Consider the following 23,076-nt stretch of genomic DNA (forward strand, 5'->3'; position numbering starts at 1 on the left):
ATTTCTAACACAGGGGGTTTAGCTTAAGAGGATGACCTTAGTATGGGCAGAGGCAAAAAAAATGCCTCTGCCCAGATGAGCGTCATTTTTTTACGTTAGAACCCCACGGACATGACTCCTGCCTCAGTTTAGACAGGAGTCATGCCCCCCAGCCCAATGGCCACGCCCAGGGGACTAATATCCCCTGGGCATGGCCATTGGTCACAGTGCCATGTAGGAGGGTCCAAGTTAGGCCCCCCTATGGCACTTTGAAAAAAAATAAAAAATACCTACCTGGACTTACCTGGGATGGGTCTCCCCCATCCTTAAGTGTCCTCCAGGGGTGGGTGCGGGTGGGTGGGGGTGTCCCTGGGGGCAGGGAAGTGCACCTGTGGACTGTTTCAGTGGTCTCTGACCATGGGAAAAGGCCCACAGGTCCCCTAACGCCTGCCCATACCCAGGCGTTAAATAATGGTGCCATTATTTACGGCCCTCCTCCTCCGGTGTGTGATTTTTGTATGGAAGGATAAATAAGGCGCTAAGGCCTTAAAGTAATTTTTTGAACGGAATGCCTACTTTGCATTTCATTGATGCAAGGTAGTTTTCCGCAGGCAAAAAATTACTTTAACTCCAATATTTTGGAGCTAGACATGTCTATTTAAATATGGAGTTAAGTTTGCACCAGATTTGCATAAAAAAACAAAATGACACAAATCCAGCATGGAGTGTAAATATGCCCCTAAATGTAGTAAAATGTGTGATGGTTCTGTGTACTTTTCAGATATAACTTAGTTCTTCATTCATTGTTACATAGCCAGTTTTTTGTAGGCTAAGAAAGACACCAAGTAGCAAAGATCATGACCTTGAGAGTAAAATATACCCCTGGGCTAATCAAAATTTTAATTAACAATTCTCAAGCAAAAGAGGCTGATTCCAACAAGCCGATGTGTCACTTTCTATATATTGGATACTGTACCTCAAGCATACATCTGCACATTGAAGCTGAACTTCAAAGCAAACTTTTGGAAAATTTTGGTCTGATTTAGAATTTGGCAGAGAGGGTACTCAATTGCAAATGTGACTGAAATCTCTGTCCACCTCGGTAGTAACACAATGCTCTGTAAACCCCACAGTGCGGGCGTACGCCAGCCTGGAGGGTGCCTCTTTAAGCCTGAGTGAAAATGTATGCACAGTAAGGGAATAGTCTCAGCCTGTTGGTCTGCATACAGCCTGCTTCAAGACCTGGGTTGTCCCTGAAGAGTAAGCGCAAGTGAACCAACACTGAGTCAATGCCAGGACAACGTTTGCTCCTTCTCGTCCTTCTCTGCCTCTATTGAATTGTACTCTATGCTCACGTGGCAAGTGACAGAGACACAGAAGTCGAGATGGTTCTCAGTTTGCAACAATTATTTGGTAACATCCTGACTGCTTTGTCGGTTCACTTCACTGTGGGTCGTGATATATTCTGTGTTGAAACATAATATGCCATAATATGCATGTGGTATTAGCACGTTTAATATGCTTTTAGATTTATAATTGTGGCAGTGTTTAAGTGCAGGAGTATCACTGTATTTTTTCAATATATTGAACTCGATTCTAAATGAAGGCTGCCCTGGGGCACTGGTATTACTGATCATGAAAGGATGAACAGCTGAGCCAGTCCTACAAGCATACAAACCTATGGCATTCGGGTTTCATGGTAATCCCTGAACAGGTGCTCGTGCTCCATCTACTGGCTAATCTGGGGTGGATCAAGGTGCAATTTATTTCCACCACCATGTGATGCAAAATGACTCAATTAGCACTCCAGGTTCTTTGAGTGGTGCAGGGGCTGTAGGAGACACCACATAGGCCATGCCTCATGGACTGAAACTTGAAGTTTTACAACCCAGGCCAGGGGCATAGCACAGCCTTCACAAACCATGGTGGCATTGGGGGGCCCAAAATTCTTCAGAGGTCCCCAACCTTTTATGAGGGCCCCTTTTCAGTCCAAGGCCAATGAATATCTGAAAGATGTGGGAGTATCAGGGGCCCCTAAAAAAATTCTGCAGGGGGCCTCATCATTTTGCGTTACGCCACTGCTATCCAGCAGACCCTCGGTTCGCCCGCCTCATTTAGATTTGAACAAATTGGTTTACATTTGTTAAATATTACGCTGACAGAACCAACTGGAACAAAATACTGCCTCCAACATCCTAAAGGAGTAGGGTTAGTCATTGGAAGGACTTTAGAATGACTGCCCTATTTAGCGTGGACGGTATAAAGTCTTTTTTTCCTGTTAATCACTGCCTGGCAGTAAAGAACAAAAAGAAACAGTAATGGTCCCCACACTCTAGAAGAAAACTTCCAAGGTGTGTGGGCCATTAGTTTTGTTGGTTTTGCAAAAACAAATTCCCACTTTGGCAGTTTGTTTTTGAAACACAGTTTGAAGATAGTCGGTCATTGCTGATCGCACTGTCCGTTAAACTTTCCTATACTGCTAGGAACCACCATGGCAGTCATTCCTGTCAATGAACAGAGTGTCCACAGGGCCGGCAGACAACTCTAAATTCAGAAGGCAAAGGTCCTGCGGGATGTTGAAGGTATTGTCCTCTACATCCCAACGGAGTAAACTCCATCGAGCAAGCTTTAAATCAGGTAATTTCTGAAGCTACAAGAAGTCAGAAATCAGCTCCAATTGTAGGATGAATCATTTTGGAGTAGATTTCCAACTTTTTAAACCACCACTGTCTGCACTGGGCCCAACAAATTAAATTACGCTGTGAGGAACATATATTATTTAGGAAAATGATGGGTAGGTTTTCAGCATACCTTTACATGATTTCAGTTTCAAAACATGCCATCTCAAGAAATCACAGTAATGATATTTATAAGGAAACCTACTTAAATATAGCAAGCTGCGAGAATGTATAACTTTCACAAACCTGAGCTCCAGAACGTCAACCTTTATTTTTCTCTTTAGAAGCAGCGATTTTTCACAGGGAACATTGGACCCTTCATCCGGTTGCACATTCAAACTATTTATATGTTCCTCGGATAGAGGAATCATATATTTCCTTCTGTTCTTTTTCATTTTCATCCATACTGATACAAGGTTTATTGAAGCACTGTATGCCACAATAGAAGAACTTGTAACAATTCAGTAGCCAATTTATATCTTACTCTGTTCAGCATTTGCATCAGAGATCTATTGTATGGCTCAAGACAAAATTGTTAAAGAAGGTTAACAACTCATTGCAGTCTTCAAAGCTTGCTGCCTTGTTAAGTAGTTCATTATATGACTTAGCTGCTTGGACTGACACTGACAGCACGCTCTTGGCTGCTGAGGACCTGGAGGGATCCATCCGCCTGCTCCGGAAGCCCTCACACATGTCAAAGAGCAGGGTGGAGCGAAGTCAGCTCTACTGCTCCCCTACTCCCTTACCTAGGCCTGTGCAGAGTTGAAGGAGTCGGACTCCTTCGAATTCCGCGATGTTGAAAAAAAAACTCTGTGGAATTCCGAGGAAATGGAGTTCTGTGACCCGCAGAGTCCTGAATGCGCATGATCTCAGAAGTGCTAAGCAGGGTTGGATTTGTTGACCCAGGCTCGACCCTGCTTAGCGCTTCCGAGATTGGACGCATTCAGGAGAAGTCCTTGGCAGTGAAAGCTGCCATTTGAGGCCTCGTGCACCAGCCTATCCCGTGTGCACAGGACAGGCCTGTGCACAAGAGGCCTGAAATGGCAGGTTTTGTTTGCTGCCTACGGCCACTTTTTTCACTGAGTTTATTCCTAACACTGGCACAAGGTGGTTTTAGATGTGTGATTTTTGGTGGCTGCGTTTCTCGGTGCATTAGACACCTATAGTTTTGGGAACAACCCACATAAGCACGCAGCAGTGGCTGGTCCAGGTACCGGTGTGGCTTGCAGCTCGGGGGCTCAAAAACCCTCTCTGCTTCTGTCCCTCTGCCTCCTGTTATCCTCCTTGTGGCAAACGAAAGTCATGGGATGTAGAATACACAGGTGGGCATTGCTACTGTTACTTCTGTTGCTGCTGCTTGACACTTGACATTGCTATCTGGAGATGACCAGCTGATCACATGGAAGCTGAGGTGGCTAAGCATACTGGAACACTGTTTGAACTTGGCACCACATGAGAATTGGGGGCCAGGCAATGGCCTCGTAGGATTTGTTAGTGTCTAGGGGGGCTTTGGCCTTTGAGTGGTAAGACCCATAAGCACAGAATGGTCACACACACCAGTGAAGGTGGCTCAGACACAACTAGGGGAAAAAAAGCCCTCAGAACAACGATGATGAGATGCAGGAGATAAAATATGAAAATGTGAAACTTCACATAAGGTTCCTCTGATATTATCATGCGTACCGAGGATGTCCTAGAGGATTCCAATGAGGTCAGAACAGGCCCTTTCATGGCTTTCATGGGTTCATCCACCCAAGGCAATGAATTAATGCTACTAAATATGCTCATGAGGCAAAAATGTTTCCATTGGCCCCTGATGTTGGAAAAGTCCTCCCCAGAGAAGTAAGCAAAGCGAATATGTCGACTACTGTCTCTCCAGCTATTTTTCTTGCTTATTCCTTCGTGTGCACGTGGATGGGCCTGCATTGCAAAGGAGAGCCAGGAAGAAAGGGGAGCACCAAGAGGCTGCAAGAAGCAGCAATCTGAGCCATACTTTTAGTGTACATGAGCAAACACCAGTCTATTCTGTACCACTGCAACTGCTACCAAATAGTATTACTAATTGCTTTACAAGTATAGTAGGTAGCTGTTGACCAGTAATCAGATAGAGTAGAGTATATGGACAGTATCCTTTGAACTTCCTGAAAATAGAGAACCTTAGGGTGAAAATGCATTTCCCTCTCTCAAGGTCAGAAAATTGACTGCATGAAGGGTGAGTTTACTCCAGAACTGATAGTTGGAACAGGTGAGACTTCTATAGCCGCTAAAACAACAAAATCAATCTGTCTTTCAAGCAGGAATCAAATACCCTCATCCATCCTTGCAGTAGTGAGCGCGGCTTCCCCCCAATTGAGGATGAAAGTGTACTGGCAAAAATAATAAATGTTGCATGAATCCTTAAGAAGTATGATACAGGGTGTGAGAGCAGCCTTGTGCCAACAGTTCGAGTGCCATATTTTCACCGGACAAGACTGGGAAGGTTAGTAATTGCCCCTCTACTAGTACCTTCCCAACACACAGACCGGCTATTGAAACTTCCACTGGGGAGTCCGACATTTCCACTAACTTAGAAGAAGAGGTTGTTGTTCCAGTGCACACTTACCTCAGTGTTGTGGGTCAGACAGCACATGCTCAAGCAGCACCCTAAAATCAGTGACCTCATGAAATATGCCTTCTTAGCTCAATGACAGCGATGATAAAATGTATCCTCCAGCAGAACCTCAACCGGTGCAACCAATCCTTGTCATCATGCGCACCATGTGCAGCACGTTAGATCTCATTGCGAGCAATCTATCAGTACATAGTTCAAAGTTAGACAACCACAAAAAAATTCTTTGTGAAATGTCATCAAATATCACAACCATTGATTGATGTATGCTTGCAATAGAGAGCATGGTACAAGAATCTCTCAAGACTAACACCTTCAACAATGAGAAAATGAATTGCTTGGAGATCGTTACAAAGCTCGCAAAGGTCTTGAAAGTTATCACCTCAAATTTAGATGACTGTAAAAAGGCAACTAGTAGAGGAGCCCATGCCACAGTAAATTTGAAATCTAACAACATGATCACAACTATTCTATTGATAAAACAAGTATCAGTGTCACCCAAAGCCCAAATGCCAATGGTAGCTCCTGATGGCATTCACAGACACTCAAAGGCACTTCAGCAAACTGTAACATATCTAAAACTTCAAGTTGTTCTTTAGAACCTTGAAAAAGGAGGCAATCCTACAAGCTACTTTTGCATAACATCATAAAAAAAACTAAGAAAAAATTATAGAAAGACTAAACTAATATTACCTGGAAGTGCAGGAGACCAGCCACTAGAGGAGGAAATGACACCCAAGTCAGAGGAGTCTGTTGGTCTAAATGTCTAAATGTGAAGAGTGGAAATGGAAGGGAAGTAACAGAAAAATCAACATATGGAAAAATCATCATCAGATATCCAAAGTTTGAAGTGTGATGCTTCCTGTAGGAGCCCACACACATAAAAAAAATTCCCATTGGTACAAGGCCGGCACCTAAGAAAGTCGACCAGACCTTGTCCTCCCTTGACTATCGCGACCATCTCCTACTCAGACTGAACTAACCACCGCTGCATACACTTCACAATCACAGCACCCAGCAGCCGCACCCCTAGGGCCCCCCACCAACAAGCAACTAACCTCATCACTCGCCAAATCCCTCCCTCCGATGACACAAACACAGCAGTGCACAATCTCAACACATGGATCATCAATGCGCCAACACTCTAGCCCCCCTCTGGCTGACATCGGGCAAACACATTCCTACGAAAGCCAGCTGGTTCATCACCGAACTCCAAAAATCAAGGTATACCCGCAGACGTTTAGAGAAAAAATGGAGGAACAGCCAAACCAGCGAAGACCTCGCTTTATTCCGAGCCGCTACCACCGCCCACCACCGAAAAATCAAGAATGCAAGAAAGGACGTATTCCGGGAGTGCATCATCTCCTCCGCATGCAACTCTAAGGAACTCTTCTCAGTCATCAACGAGGTCACAGATCCCCCCTCTGAAGCCACCAGCACCCCTCATCACAGGACCTCTGTGACAAACTCACCACCTTTTTCCACCACAAGATCCAGGACATCTACATCAGCTTCCTTCCAGAAAATCCTGGCACCGGAACCTATGACCGAGCCCCCCAGAACCCAGCCAGACCATCCACAGCTGGTCCACGCTCACCGCAGAGTAAACAGTAAGCATTATGAACAGCACCCACTCTGTAGCCCCCGCTGACCCCTGTCCGCACCACATATACATCACAGCCAGTGTATCCATCGCCCCCACGCTCCAGAACACAGTCAACGCCTCCTGAGGACTGGAAACATGCCGAAATATGCCCTTTCCCTAAGAAACCTTCGGTTGACCGATCAAAACTAGAGAATTTCCCGTCCATTTCCCTGCTACTCTACCCCGCCAAAGTACTGGAGAAAGCAATCAACTAACAACTACGGAATTTCATAGAGGCCAACAACTCCCAGGACAGCTCCCAGTCCGGCTTCCGAGGCAACCACAGCAGGAGACAGCCGGCGACGTTCAATTACTCTTAAACCGTGGCCACACTGCAGCGATCATACTCCTCGACCTCTCAGCAGCTTTTGACACGGTCTCCCACAGCACACTGCACACCAGACTCCACGACATGGGTATCCGCAGAAGAACCTTGGAATGGATCCTCTCCTTCCAGTCCGGGAGGACGCAGAGGGTTAGACTCCGCCCTGCACATCCAAACTCACAGGAGTCAACTGCGGAGTCCTCCAAGGATCCTCACTGAGCCCCACACTGTTCAAAGTATACATGGCCCCTTTCGCAGCCATCATCAGAAACCACGGTATAAACATTGTGTCATATGCCAATGACACACAACTCATCATTTCCCTCACCGAAGACCCAGACACTGCCAAAAGGAACTTCCACTCAGGAATGGAAGCCGTAGCCACCTGGATGAGAGAAAGCTGCCTCAAGCTAAACTCCAACAAGACAGAGCTCATCATCTTCAGAAACGCCACCTCAGCTTGGGATGACTCCTGGTGGCCCACATCCCTCAGTAGCCCCCCTGCACCGACTGAGCATGCCCGCAACCTAGGCATCATTTTTGACCCCCTCCCTATCCATTACCCGCCAGGTAAACTCAGTTGCCTCCTCCTGCTGGCACACACTTGGCAAACTTCGGAAGATCTTCAGATAGATCCCACAAGCAAGCTCAACTACAGCAATGCCCTCTACGCCGGCACCTCAACTAGAAATATCAAAAAACTACAACTCATCCAGAACGCTACCGCCAGACTCATTCTGGATCTCCCACACAGAGAACACATCTCCCAACACCTGAGGGACCTCCTCTGGCTACCGATCGAGAAGCAAATCACCTTCAAACTACTTACCCAAAAGTACTAGGCCATACACAACGCAGGGCCAGCTTATCTGAACCTCTGCGTTTCCTTCCACATCCCCACCAGATCTCTCCGCTCCATCCAGATGGCCCTGGCCACCATCCCTCGCATCCGCAAAACCATCGCCAAAGGATGATCCTTCACCTATACATTGCAGCAAAGAGCTGCAACCTCCCCCTGCACTTCAGACAAAGCCCGTCGCTCACCATCTTCAGGATGAACCTGAAGACGTGGCTCTTGTGATGAGGCCCCTCTCATCCCCCAGTAGCCACGATATACAAAAACTGATTGAGTTCCCACTCGAGTCGAATAATAACACAACTGATGGAGTAGGACGGGATACTCCAAAAACAACAAGTAGTGAGACAAAGCCAGATCAGCAGCCTGAGACCTTGCTATTCCACCCCAACAATTATGCTCATGAATCTTATATGGCAGGCACAGGATCTGTTGCCGAAATTCCAGAAAACGTGTTATTCCTGTTGGAAACTAGGGTTCACTGTCAGTGAAGGGCCTCAGCCTGAAGTCTATCCTGGTACAGGTTCAATGGCCAAAGTTCCTGATAATGCTTTAGTTTGGCAGAATTCTGGTTTTTCAGCCATCGACAGCCCTCAGCTTGCATATTCGTACCACGTACATTATCCCGTGACCACTGCGTTCAAAGCGCCACAAACCATTAAGTTGTGTTCTTGGTGCCAGTGCTTATCATGCCACTATCCATAGAACAGTCTATCCTGGAGTTGACACCTTACCAGCAGCAACATCAAAATTGAAAGCTTCTCATGGTGTCCGTAACACACATGAAATCACACCTAGAATAGTTTATACTGAACAGGTTCATGGACAGAAGCTTCAAAGACTGATATGGAAAACACAAGCGAACCACGTTCCATACTGATGAGCAGCATGCCCAAAAATTTGCCACCAGGGCAGGGAGGATATGGCCATAGCAGACTTCTAACTAATATATCAGGGATCTCTGAGGCACCCAGCATTAGTACCACCATGCAACCCTAAATTGTTTTACTCACACCAACCTACCAGTCTTGAGGATAGCACGACATCTTAAACAGATTAATCTATTGAGTCTTACATTCTCTGCAAGGATTGGAAAACCTTTCTTCTCTAGAGTTACTGAGAGTTGTGTTTATTTAGCCAAAGCCAATGCAGAAAGGGGAAACCACCATAACAAGCTGGGCAAATTAGCCCACAGCAGAGATGATGCTGATCAATAGCACTACTCTGGCTAATTGCGGCACATTGGTGCAAGACAGTTTACTTGAACCTTACCCAACAGTATTTGAAACCAATTTTGCTGTGCCCTTGTATCAGCTCGACGTCCCTCGTACGTAGCTTTAAGAATGAATATGTAACCTGAGAATAAATAAGCAACCATCTACAGTAAGCATGAACACCGAGAGCCTAGGTGATGCTCACAGATTTGCCAACAAGAATCATATATTATATAAGCCTACATCAAGTGGATGGCCTAGACTCACAGATTTATCTTTCACAGTTCCATCAACTCTTGTAAAATGCCATCCACGAGCAGCTAGCCTCTCCCTCCAGCCTTGAGGAATAGATACATGTGCTAAGCTGGAATATTGCAGGCCTAAAACAAAAACTAGCAAACTATGTGGCGTATGTAAAATCAAATATAATATGCAGGAGACCTGGACAATGGATTATATCACCCTGGTGGCTTTTCTTCCTACACCACAAAAACCATAAAGGAAACAAAAGGGAGAACCAAAAGTAGATTAACTATTTGGGTATCCACCAGGATGGGCTCAGTTGAGCCGGCATTTTGTCAAATCAGCAACAAGTTCCAGCTGCTACCAAATTCCAGTAAAGATATTCTGAATGTCTGTGGCTGCCAAGTGTGATAAGGGTGAATTTTCTATGATGATCCTAGCTTAATCACTTGGATCAAGTAAATATTAATCCCAATAACGCTTTCTTCTGTTACCCCTTTTGCAATGTACAAGACTATTAATTATTGAGAAATCATGAAATGTTGATTTGATGACTCTCCTAATTTGCAATTAGACTTTCCCACTGCAAGTTTTGTTGTTTTTTATGTGAATGTCAATAAAATGAAGGGCCAGATGTAGAAAAACGTTTTTACCCATTCTGTGTCTATGGGAAAAAGTGTTTGTACATATGGCTCGAAGTTTTTAAAAAAATATTCTGAATGTATTTTTTCTGCTGGGGCGTCAGCCAGAATTTCACAAGCAGCTTGCCATATTAGAGAAGCATGTTGGCATTCTTTGTTGTACTCAGTGTCACCACCGCAACCATGCCAGTCAGGGGCATGGCATCACATCATTTTGCAATGCCCAAGATGTTCTACATAACTCCATAGTTTGCAGCCTCACATACCCATCAACACTGAGAATTCATTGTTCCAGAAAATGAACCACCTTTTGTTTTTTATGCTTAACAATGACTTATATCCCTTAAATGGATCCTTGCCCTCAAACTCACCTGAGCAGTATATATTTTGATCCAGGGATGTGCTAGCTTGATAGATTATAGACTATTCAATATGGAAGCATGACAGTTGGTCATTGACCTCAAAGTGTAACAAAGAATTAAGAATGACCCACTGATAGCTTACCTAAGAGTGCAAATAAGGGCATCTTTGACCAACCACAATATCGTCAAGAATTACTGAAAGCAGCACTGCAGTTAACAACAAACAGGAAGTCCACTGCCTGGTGGCATTTTAGCAGGGCTAGCATTGGCCACTTGAGACTAATGAATACCTAAAGAAGAAGATCCCCATGACCCGGAGGCAATTTGAAAGTTTGAAATCGTAATTAAATTATCTCATTGGAAAAGCATGCTACAATCTGTTTCAGCATACATATATGCTAGCAGTAACAACCATACACATATTCAATGGTTTGATATGGAGTGCAGTAAGTTAAACCAATCTCTATCTATTGCAATAAAAACAAGACCTAATACTCCAGGTGGCAAAATCCATCTATAAACCCTAAGACAGGAGTCTCTTGTAAAATTGCAAAAAAATAATAATATGCATGTAAAAGCTTGGCAGGCTCTAATGGATGCACTGAGAAGCAAGGTGCTTCTGGGAATTAGTCAGGTGGGGCTCGGAAGGTAGGGCAAAAAAATAGAAAAAAAGGTTCTGGCCCGACTCTTGGTTTAAGTGCTTTTCATAACTGTAGAGCACTGCCAGTCATGGAATATCTGCTCCTACGATGATCGCTCTGGGGAGCGGTGGCCTGATAGAAGAGGAAGATTATCGGAAGGAGTTCCTAAGGCCCGTCTGATCATGCCAACTGGAAATGTCCTATTGCATAATGAATTCACCAAGGGTGAGATGCTACTAGTAGTTCTTAGTCAGAAGCATAACAAGACATCCGGCGCTGATGGGGTGCCAGTTGTCAAACTGTGACCTCACAGCTCAGGTACCAGTCTTAGTACCTACCTACAATGCCATCTGGCAGGAGACAGTCATAATTGTTCTGATCCACAAGAAAGGTGCTCGGATGCAGTAAGGGAGATCTATGCTAAACTCTTACACACCACTCTAGACAATCGTATGTGTGACAACAGGATTAGCAATGCTTCACAGGCAGCCTTTAGAAGAGGCCAGGATAGTATAGATGATTCCATATGTCTGTTTATCATCGGCCTAAAATACACCTGCAGTAAAAAATCAAGATTGTGTATGAACTTTCTCAATCTTAAAATGGCCTTTGACATTGTTGACCTTGAACTGCTGTGGCAGAAATTGTGAGCATTTGTCTGCACAAAAAACTGTTATTGGCAATCAACCTCGTATTTAATAATGATACATCTCCAGTAATATCCAGCCCGAGAGGAAAAGTAACTTCCGGCTTTAATATCAGTGTTGGAGTCAGGCTTGGCTGTGTCTGGCCCAACCTTTGTGTAATATCTTCATCAACAGCGATGACCGTTATTTGAAGGCCCTAAACCTCGATGTGCCAGTCTGAGGGGGACAAAAAGTGTCACTAGTGCTTTTTGCTGATAATGCAGTGCTGTTGCCTCTCATTGAGATGTCCATACACAAACCCCTTAAGGGTTATTGTAATATAAATAAACTACAGATCAGCATCTCACAAAGAAAATGCATGATTCTAAAGGGGAAGTGTTATGCCGAGGAGTGCTTTTAGAAGGTATGGAATTCCTCTAGAACATGTGAATCATTATGATTACCTTGAAATGAGTTTCAATTCAAAGCTGTCTCGGTCAGTCCACTTATTCAAATGTGAGGCTACGCTGAGCCAGTACACAGGTCAATAGGCCCCACCTTTGCGGCTTATCGAGTGCAATCCATTGTGGCAGGGACCCTTGGGGCAAAGTTGTGGGGCTATAAAAAGCCAAAGGATTTGCTAAAGGCAGGGAATCGTTTTTTACACTAACTCCTCTTGCTTGATCTAGGGACCCCAATTGGACCTCTATTCAGTTAGGCAGCATGTAGCAGACTATGGTGCATTTTAGATTGTTCTTCTCCTTTCCCATGAAGACCATGAAACACTAACTCCATCCGCTTTTTATTGCACATGACACGAGACATTGTAAGAATGCTTTGATCTTCTGTTTGCGTACAGATTCTCAAGTAATTTTCAATCAGGTTTCTTCATATTTATATGAAGCTTTGAGTCTATATTTTTACAACCCACCCTGACCGCTCCAGCAACTAGAATCTGCACTTTAGCAGAATTGAGCTTCTTCAGCATTAGTTCAAGACAACATTTATTAGGTGTTGTTAGAAAAGGGATTCCTGGTTAGCTGAGGTATTCACTCATGCTCACCACCACTCTAGTCAGGGTAAGAAAAGTACACACTCAAAGATAAACCTGTGCTCACCTTCTGGTAGCTTGGCATAGAGCAGCCAGGTTTATCTAAAGAGGCAATTTGTAAAGTATTTGTGCAACACACTCACACAGTAAAACAATGAATACACCATGAAAAGACTCACACAGGTTTATAAGTATAGGCTGTTGTATTACAAAACACATTAAGGCCAAAACTATCAAAACTTAATACGTACATTTCAAAATATTAGTGTTTTAAGTATACAATGAACACAGTGCTTAAATAACACAATCGATCATAAGGGTATTGGTAGTCCCGTCGGGCTGGGGAAGTACAAACCCAATTTTATTTTAGGGAGTGTCAAGACTTCTGTCCTCACTGTGTTGCAGCCAGAAAAGTGATTGAAAACGGCACCGGATGACACTTATTGCCTAGGCGTCTTATGCCTGTTGTATTCTGACAATCCCAGCCACCCAAAAGTGTGCAGGATGGATACAGGGACCTTGCAGGTCATTTTTAAACACATAGGCCCTCATTATGACATTGGGGGTAAATCCCACTTACCAACCCACTGACGGCCTCCAACGTACCGCCGCCCCTGTGGATAGCCGTTCACCATATTATGACACACACCCATCCGTCACTATTCAGCCACAAACACAATTCCACCAGCCCAAAGGTCAGTGATAAACTGGTGACATCAAAACCCACACCGTTACGCTAACAGAACAATGCCCACCACATTATGACCCGCGAATCACCACGGCGGACATTCAACGGCGGTACATACTGCTGCCCTCAAAATACACACACACAAACAAAACAACACCACATTGGACAATTCAAACAACACACAACTGACACCCATACACACACCACACCCACATACCCACACACCTACACAACTATAAAACACACTATAAAACACACACCCACAGTACTCACAACTCTTTACGAACACAAAAAAAAGCCAAGAGACAGACACCTAGACCACAGACAAAACCAGAGCCACACACCACTTACACCTATACACCACCCACGCACCCCACATCATACACCCCAACACATTACCCAACACACCCTCACCTACACACCTCACACAACACCCATGGTACCACAAAGACACCCCTGATTCACAGAAGAGGCACTAAGGGTCATGGTGGAGGAAATCATAAGGGTAGAGCCACAGCTATTTGAAGCACAGGAGCAGCACATATTGATTGCTAGGAAGATGGAGCTATGGCAGAGAATAGTGGGCAGAGTCAATGCCGTGGGACAGCACCCCAGAACTAGGGATGACATCAGGAAGAGGTGGAATGACCTACAGGGGAAGATAGGTTCCATTGCAGCAAGACACCAACTCGCTGTACAGAGGACTGGCGGTGGACCCCACCTCCTCCCCTACAACTAACAACATGGAAGAAGCAAGCCTTGGCAATCATGCATTCTAAGGGCCTGGCTGGAGTAGGAGGACTGAACTCTTGTAAGTCAACTCTCTACAACTATCACCCCCCTACCTGCATGCCATCACATACCCCCACTCTCACTCCCATCACTCTACCACAGACCCCACCATCACATCTCACTCATCCCAATGCCAAGCCCTGCATGCCATACCAATGCATGGACACCAATCACAGCCCTGCATGGACACCTATCACTAAAGCATGCACACTAGAGAGAATCAGCTATCCCACCATATACCAACTTACACAAGGGAAAGCTGCCAGGTCAAATACAAACAAAGAGGTCAATTCATGGATGCACAATATGTCAGACGCAGAAACAGTAACACATCATTTACATCCCCACAGGTACCTGAGCCAATGTCAGCGGAGAGGAGGTGCCAGAAATATCCAGTCCCGGAAACAGAAGAGGCCCACAGTGATGACAGCCACTCTGGTCTTCTGGATCTGGATGACCAACCTGGCCCATCAGGGACCTCAGGACAGCCGGTTACCCAGGCCCAGTCACACACCACCACAGAACCTCCCCATCAGGAAACACCACCACAGCACCCACTCAGCGTACCCACACCTCTGTACCCAGGACACATCAATCAACAGTGTGTCCACCTCTACAGGGACCCCAGGCCACACCTCATACCCAAGACAATCAGGGACCTGGGGTCAGTGGCAGTGGGCACATGGTTCAAGGGACAGAGGCACAGGCCACCAGGGACACTGGGAGGACTGCTGTGTGCCAGGGGGAGGACAGGCCCAGGGAATCGACTCTCCAGGAGGCACTTTCAGAGATCCTGGGAGCATATCAACATTCCCAGGTAATGATGGTCCAGATCCTGGACAATGTGCAGGAGAACAGGTGGCTGCAGGAGGGGGAGTACCAGGGGATCAAGGAGGACTTGCAGGCCATCAACACCACCCTGGTCTCCATAGCAGGGGTGGTGGCAGACATGGCCAATATTATGAGGGAGGCAGTCACACAACAGCGGGCCCCTGCCACTAGCCAGACATCTGAACAGCCTTCCACCTCCGCTGCCGCTAGTGGCTGGGAGGCCCCGCCACAGGACCAAAAGGCCACCAGAATCCCTCCTCCTGCAGAAGGTAAACCACTGTTCCCTGTGAACCAGACATAAGCCAGAGACACTTGCCAAGACCTACGCCAGGAAATGCGACTCTCCTGATTGTCACCCTTGTGTCGCACCCTGTCACGCTGTCCACCTTGAACTGCCATTGCGCCCCTTCCTATGTCCCCTTGAACAATGCATTTGTGCTACAAACAGACTGGAACAATACCCTGGACATTCCTCCATCATCACCCTATTCCATTGCACTTGCCCCTCAATATTTTAGCACTTCAATAAACACCCTTGGAAAAAAAAAGTATGGAGTATGTCAAATCTTTCAAGTATGTATTCATTTAAACAGATACAAACATTGCAATGCAACTGTACAGAAAATGAGCATAGGTTAATGGCCTATAGCTGGCTGCAGTGATCACACAGGGAGGATATATGAGGTCACCAACATCTGGAAAATGAATTGCCAAAGGGTACAGTAAGTGTGCTTAGAAATGGGAAATAACAGCATGCCAGTGCCACAGAAATTCCAAAAAATCGAATTAAAATGTGAAGTAACAGTGTCTTACGTGTGTCTTTGGAAGTATTGTCTGATGACTGATGTTCTGTTGTCCTCATCCTCATCCTCACTGTCAACAGGGTCGATTGCTGCCACAAGGGCATCTCCAGCCTCCTCCTCCTGCAGAAAAGGCACATGGCGTCTCAGGGCAAGGTTGTGCAACATGCAGCATGCCACTATTATCTGGCAGACTTTCTTGGGTTAATAGAACAGGGATCCACCTGTTAGTTGGAGGCACCTGAACCTGGCCTTCAGGCCAAAGATCCTTTCTATTATCCTTCTGGTTCACCCATGCGCCTCATTATAATGTTCTTCTGCCCTTGTCCTGGCATTCGTCACAATTGTCAGCAGCCATGAGAGGTCGGGGTAACCAGAATCACATGCAAATATTGAGGGACAACATTTAGCCACACACTAACCTAGATGGCCCACACCATTCCCATACACCAACATATACTGGGTGGGGACCAGAGTTTAACTATTAGCCACACCCTGTTCCTCTGTAGTTGGGCCATCACATTTGGGGCCTTATTTATACTTTTTGGTGCAAAACTGCACTAAGGCAGTTTTGCCCCAAAATTTTTTGCACCGGCTTGCACCATTTTTTAGCACCAGCTGGGCACCATATTTATGGAATGGTGCAAGCCGGTGCAAAGGGTAGGCTAGCTTAAAAAAAAATGACGTTAGGCAGTTTTGAGTCAAAATAAATGATTCTGACCAGATTAGCATCATTTTTTGACGCTAAGGGGCATATTTATACTCTGTTTGCACTGAATTAGCGTCATTTTCTTTTTTACTCTAATTCAGTGCAAAACTAACTCCATATTTATACTTTGGTGCTAGACCCGTCTAGCACCAAATTTATGGAGTTAAAGTCATTTTTGGGAAGTGGAAACCTACCTTGCCTTAATGAGATGCAAGGTAGGCGTTCCCGTGCAAAGAAATGACTCTATGGCCTTAACACCATATTTATACTCCCATGTAAAAATGGTGCAAGGGAGGGAGGAGGGGTCCAAAAATGGGGCAAAGCTTGCTTTGCCCCATTTTTTAAGACCTGGGTCAGGGCAGGCGTTAGGGGACCTGTGGCCCTATTTCCATGGTGGAACACCATGGAATAAGCCCAGAGGTGCCCTCCCTAGGCCCTAGGGGCGCCCCCACCCACACTAGAGGGACTGTGAGGATGGGGGACCCCATCCCAGGTAAGTACAGGTAAGTGCATTTTCTATTTTTGAAAGTGCCATAGAGGGGCCCTGAAATGGGCCCCCATACATGGCACAGGGTGCAATGGCCATGCCCAGGGGACCCCTGTCCTCTGTGCTGGCCACTGGGGTGGTGGGCATGACTCCTGCCTTTTCTAAGGCAGGAGTCATGGGGCATGGTAGGTTTAGCACCATAAAATGACGATAATCTGGTTAGAGTCATTTTTTTAAACTCTAACCTGCCTAAAGCCATTTTTTGGTACTAAACCCTCTTCTTTCATACTGCCAGCCCCACCCGACTAAAGTCATTTTTTAAAACTCTAGCCTACACTTTGCACCGGCTTGCACCATTCCATAAATATGGTGCCCAGCTGGTGCACAGAAATGGTGCAAGCCGGTGCTAAACTTTTTGGTGCAAAACTGAGTTAGTGCAGTTTTGCAGCAAAAAGTATAAATAAGGGCCAATATTTTGTAAGTTTGCACAACTTTTGCGTTATAAAATGACGTTAATGCGGTGCAAAAAAAGTTTAAATCAGGGCCTTGGTCCTAGATGGGTCTAGCACCAAAGTATAAATATGGAGTTAGTTTTGCACAGAATTAGAGTAAAAAAAAAATGACACTAATTCGGTGCAAACAGAGTATAAATATGCTGCAGAGTATAAATATGCCCCTAAATATGGCGTTAAGGCCATAGAGTCATTTTTTGCACGGGAACGCCTACCTTGCATCTCATTAAGGCAAAGTAGGTCTCCACTTTCAAAAAATGACTTTAACTCCATAAATTTGGTGCTAGAGGGGTCTAGCACCAAAGTATAAATATGGAGTTAGTTTTGCACCGAATTAGAGTAAAAAAAAATGACACTAATTTGGTGCAAACAGAGTATAAATATGCCCCTTGGAATGCTGCTATTCCTCAGGACATAGACATCATGCACCGACCCAGGATACTTAGAATTGACATGGGAGATGTACTGGTCCGCCAAGTACACCGTCTGTGCATTCATAGAGTGGAAACTCTTACGATTCCTGAACACCTGTTCATTTTGACGGGGGGACAAATGCAATATATGTTCCATCAATCGCCCCAATTATATTGGGGATATGTCCCATTGCATAGAACTCGACCTTCACTGTGGCCTAATCTCCTACGTGTGGATATACAATGTAGCTGTACATGTGTAATCAGGGCAGGCAACACTCTGGTCAGCGCTATTGAGAACATTGGCTGTGACATTCCTGCTGCCAAGCCCACTGTCACTTGGAAAGAACCAGCTGCCAGGAAATGGAGCACTGATAGAACTTGCACAAGATGGGGGAACCCAGTGGGGTGACGGATATCAGATATCAGGTCAGGCTCCAATTGGGGACACAGCTCTGTGATTGTGGCCCTGTCAAGTCTATAGGTGAGGATGATGTGCCCGTCCTCCATTGTTGCCAAGTCCACCAGGGGTCTGTACACGGGGGTATGTCTCCATCTCCTATTCATCCACAGCAGTAGCAATCTATGGGGCAAAAGAGTGAGGAACCAGTCAAAAACTGAACAATGGGGCTACAACAGAACTTTACAAGCTGTTAACTTGTAATGGGTAAGTGTGATTTGTACAGTATGTTCATGTGGTGATGTGAAGGGGTATGGTGGGCCAAAAGTGTAACAGGCAGGACTGTTTGACTAATACTATTTTCCTTTGTGTATTTCCTCTGCAGGTCAGCGCCCATCAAAAGAAGGGTATATGGTATGCCATCGCCAAGGACATGCAGACCCTGGTGGTCTATGGCAGGGGGAGCACCCACTGTCACAAACGGTGGTGTAGTGTGGTCAGTTTTATGTATCCTTTGCGCGTTAGCTTCAGGCGTTAGGCCTTTGTGCACTTTGCCCTGGATGTATTTTATTCCTTTGCTCGCAGCATAGAGCCTCTGTGCACTTTGCTCCAAATGCTTTTTATTCAGCCTCATACTTTTATTTTTCAAATAGCCAGTACTACGGTCTTGTTTTATTTTTTATATCACACTGTTTAGCCTACTTCAGCACTGGAGTTTTCAATAACACATTCCTGTTCACTCTGTGCTTCAGTCAAGGATACAGTCTGGTACATTGCCGATAGATGTGGTAGGAGTTTAGTCTTTGGCATTCTTGCGTAGGGACATTTTGTGATCACACTGACATGTTAGTTATAAAAACACTTCCTTGTCCTAATACACGCAAGAGGGAGATTCCGACCAGGGAACCACAACTAGACGCTGACTGCCTCTTTGCAGATGCTGAACCAAATCACAGGCCTTTGCTCAGGTATGAGGGTTGATGGCTTCCCAGGGAATCTAAAAGGCAAGTTAGAAGCTTAACATGCTATGCTCTAAATAGAACTAACTGAGAGAGAGTAGAATTTATTAACACCATGATAGCGTTATTTTTATGTTTCACTCTCCTCGTGACTATTTCAATCCTACTGTGTTGTATGGTTCTGGTTATTGCGGCTCACGCCTTAATATCTAAAATGCAGTCGTTTTATTAAAACAATCTATAAAACTCAAACTGCCTTTGTCATTTGTATATGAGATCATACTGTAAATGAGAGAGCTGGTTTGGATCTGAGTGACCAAGACTTCCCTGAGAAGTTCCAAAGATGTCATGCGCTCGGCTGCCCAATCATCTCTTCCCCTTGGGAGAAATGAGGCACTGCTAGTTAGCCGGAGCAAAACCGGATTTGGGGTGACAGTGGTCCTTCCAAGTGGATAAGACTTAGTCCCCCACACCAGGAACAACCCTGCTACCTAGAAATCCAGTAGTCTCATTTAGCATAATGAGAGCCCATGTGACAGTGGGAGGACCTGAGATGCTAGGCTCAGAAGACGGCAGAGGCCAAGCTGAGGATGGCCTCCCAATGAGGAAGGGGTACCATTTGAACCCTGACCCCCTGATGGCCCGCATACTTGCTTTGGCCTATTCTGAGCTGGATGGGCGTTTGAGTGCATCACAGCACCCACAAGCGGGTGAGTACAGTGCCCATCATTACAACTTACGCATGTTAGGGTGGTATCCGGGTAGGGGACGTGTTTCAGTGGGTGCCACTAGGCCAGGCCTGCCATTTTAGAGTAGGTCCCCTGGTGGCTAGGGTTCTGAGAGGATAATCCTGCTACCTAGTTTGTAAGCATCCACTACTGGTCAGGGCTGTGTAGGTCCCAGGTGTGCTGCATTTGGCGGTGTGTGTCCCTCCCCATGCCTTGGCTGCTAATTATTTCTCTGGTAGTGCTATGGCATGTTGCGTAGGCCTGTTCCCTGTGTGTAGGGTGCTATGTACACCAACAGTGGTGTTGTTGCAGCCATTCACCAAGTGTATTCTTTGTCTCTTCCCTCCCTTATTGATTCGGCACCCTGTCCTTTGTGCATTAGCATCATCTGGCGGAGGAGCAGAGGCACCGGCGACACAGGGAGCTGCATCCCATAGGACCCAGGAGGCAGAGTCCACTGATGCTGAGGGCACCAGTAGGATAGAGGGCGAGGGGAGTACCACGGCAGAGACTGGAGGGGACAGTTCTTACACATATACCTCCTCCGATGGAAGCTCCCTGGTGGTGGTGGACACCTCTGTGACCACCCCAGCTACAGCCACCACCCCCGTACCAGCACCTCCCTCCCAGCAGCCCCTCATTGAGTTGCCCATGCCTGCTCGCCCAGGCCAGAAGGGTGGGCATCTCCTTCGCCCCAGGCACCTCAGACCTTACCCCAGTGAGCCCTGCTGCTCTGAGTGAGGAGGCTATTGACCTCCTGAGATGCATCTCTGTATGGCAGTCAACCATTGTGAATGCCATCCAAGGGCTGGCAGCCCAGATGCAACAGACTAATGCATTCCTGGAGGGCATTCACACTGGATTGACGGCCCAACAGAGATCGATCCAGGCTCTGGCCTCCTCTCTGATGGCATCCATTGTCCCTGTTTCTACCCTACCTCCTCCAACTTCCACTTCCCAGTCCCATTCTCCTCAACCCCAACCCATCCCAAGCACACAGGCAGACAAGCATGCACACAAGACAACACACAAGAGTGGTACAGGCAAACACAAGCACCACACTTCATCCCACAGGCACTCACACAAACACCATCCAGATGCAGACATAACAACATCCACTATTTCCACTGTCTCCCCTTCTCCTCCTCCACCTCCACCTCCCTCCGACTTCCGTCCACAATCACACCTGCATCTACTACATTATCATCCACTACCAGCATCACCACCACACCAAGCAGAAAACACACCTCACTGGAAGACACCTCCACAACAGCCATGCACATGTCCCCTGTGTCCTCTCCCACTCTGTCTGTCCCCCCCTAAGGTACCGAAACACAAGCACTCAGACACCCAACAGCCATCCACCTCACAACAGCATCCAGCTCATGCACCTGCACCCAAAATCAGCAGACAGACACCACCAACAACCACCACTCCCTCTCCCTCCACTCACAAACCTTATCCCTCTTCCCGACCCACTGTCCCTAAAAATATTTTCCTATCCACCATTGACCTCTTCCCTACCCCTCCCCCATCCTGCACATCTGGCCAAGGTGGGAAGAATCCAGCCAAGCACCTCAGCCACCCAGTCCACGGGCCCAGTCGTCACCACACCCACTCATGATGGAAAAGGATCCAGGGCATATGTCCTGAGGGTAAAGGAGCCTGCACCCGGCAGCCTCAAGGGAGAGAAGCCTGCCCAAACTGCTGCCAAGAAGGGAAAGGAGTCTACCCAAGCTGCTGCCAGGAAGACAAAGGAGCCTGCCCAAGCTTCTTCCAGGAAGACAAAGGAGCCTGCCCAAGCTTCTTCCAGGAAGACAAAGGAGCCTGCCCAGCTGCTGCCAGAAAGACAAATGAGCCTTCCCCAGCTGCCAGGAAGACTAAGGAGCCAGCACCAGCAGGCAGGAGGAGCAAGGGGCCTGGGGCAGGAACTGTGATCGAGCCCCCACCACCAACCATGGTTGTGCAGCCGTCCGAGGTTGCAGGGGATGGGCAGGAGCCTCCCTCCACCAGCAGCACCACCACCACCTCCAGTGAGCAGCCTTCACTGCCGGCGGACGGTATGTAATCCTGTCTCAATGGGCTGCTGTGTGGCCTGCCCCCTGCAAATCCAGTGGGTTTAACACCCACCAGAGAGACTGTGACCTTGCACTCCCCAGGATCAAGAGCACAGGGCACAATGCCCCTTCCAGAACCAGTGGGTAAGACACCCACCTACCCCCTCCTCCCCAGGATCAAGATCACAGGGCATGATGCCCCCTCCAGAACCAGTGGGTAAGACACCCACCTACCACAGACTGGAGTCCTACGGGTGGGATCAGCAAACAAAGTCAATGTCAGGAATAAGGCCATGAACGGTCATCCCCTCTTTTTCCAAAGGTGGCCATCAGCGTCGTCTGCCCTGTGGCAAAGCTCATAGAGCTGCAGGTTCAGGGCATTGGTGGACAAGATGCACTTATCAGTGCTATTCCATGAAGGGACTACAATTCCCATGTTTCTAGAGGCAGCTGCCATCTTGGGGTGTGGCAGGCCTATAAAGCCCAGCCACACCCAAGCACGTTGCTCACTATTTTGAAGACTTCGATGCAGTCAGACCTCGTGGGAGGTTCTCTGGAGAAGAGCAGAGTTCCTGCATGGCAGAGTGACATCCAATCGAAGTATCCTTGTTGCCATGGTGAATTAAAAAACGAGTAGGTCGTACTCGTAGCAGTAAGGCCTTGATGAACCCAATTTTGGAGGAAGTCGTTACTTCCTGAAGTAAAGTGCCCCTTAGTACAACGAGCAAAGCTTTTTTAGTTTCTAGAGTGCAGCAGCCTTGGTGCTGCGATCAAATGCGTTTCAGGGCAGAGGTGTAAAGCACTCTTTGCACGGCAATTCAAGTGCTTCAG

The 23,076-nt window shown here is 46.6% G+C and overlaps 1 protein-coding gene across 2 annotated transcripts in view; it reads right to left on the reverse strand.

Annotated features, from left to right (window-relative positions):
• Positions 1-23,076, reverse strand: part of C10H7orf78 (chromosome 10 C7orf78 homolog) — a 135,990-nt gene that overhangs the window by 100,604 nt on the left and 12,310 nt on the right. Inside the window, exon 2 of one of the 2 annotated variants that reach the window (XM_069211823.1) lies at positions 15,994-16,103. The exons of the other annotated variant lie outside the window; for it this stretch is intronic. The gene's annotated coding sequence lies outside the window, so the exon portion shown is untranslated. The remainder of the gene's footprint in view (positions 1-15,993; positions 16,104-23,076) is intronic. 2 annotated transcript variants of the gene reach the window in all.

The sequence above is a fragment of the Pleurodeles waltl genome, chromosome 10, assembly GCF_031143425.1.
Source record: "Pleurodeles waltl isolate 20211129_DDA chromosome 10, aPleWal1.hap1.20221129, whole genome shotgun sequence".
NCBI classification, from domain to species: Eukaryota; Metazoa; Chordata; class Amphibia; order Caudata; family Salamandridae; genus Pleurodeles; species Pleurodeles waltl.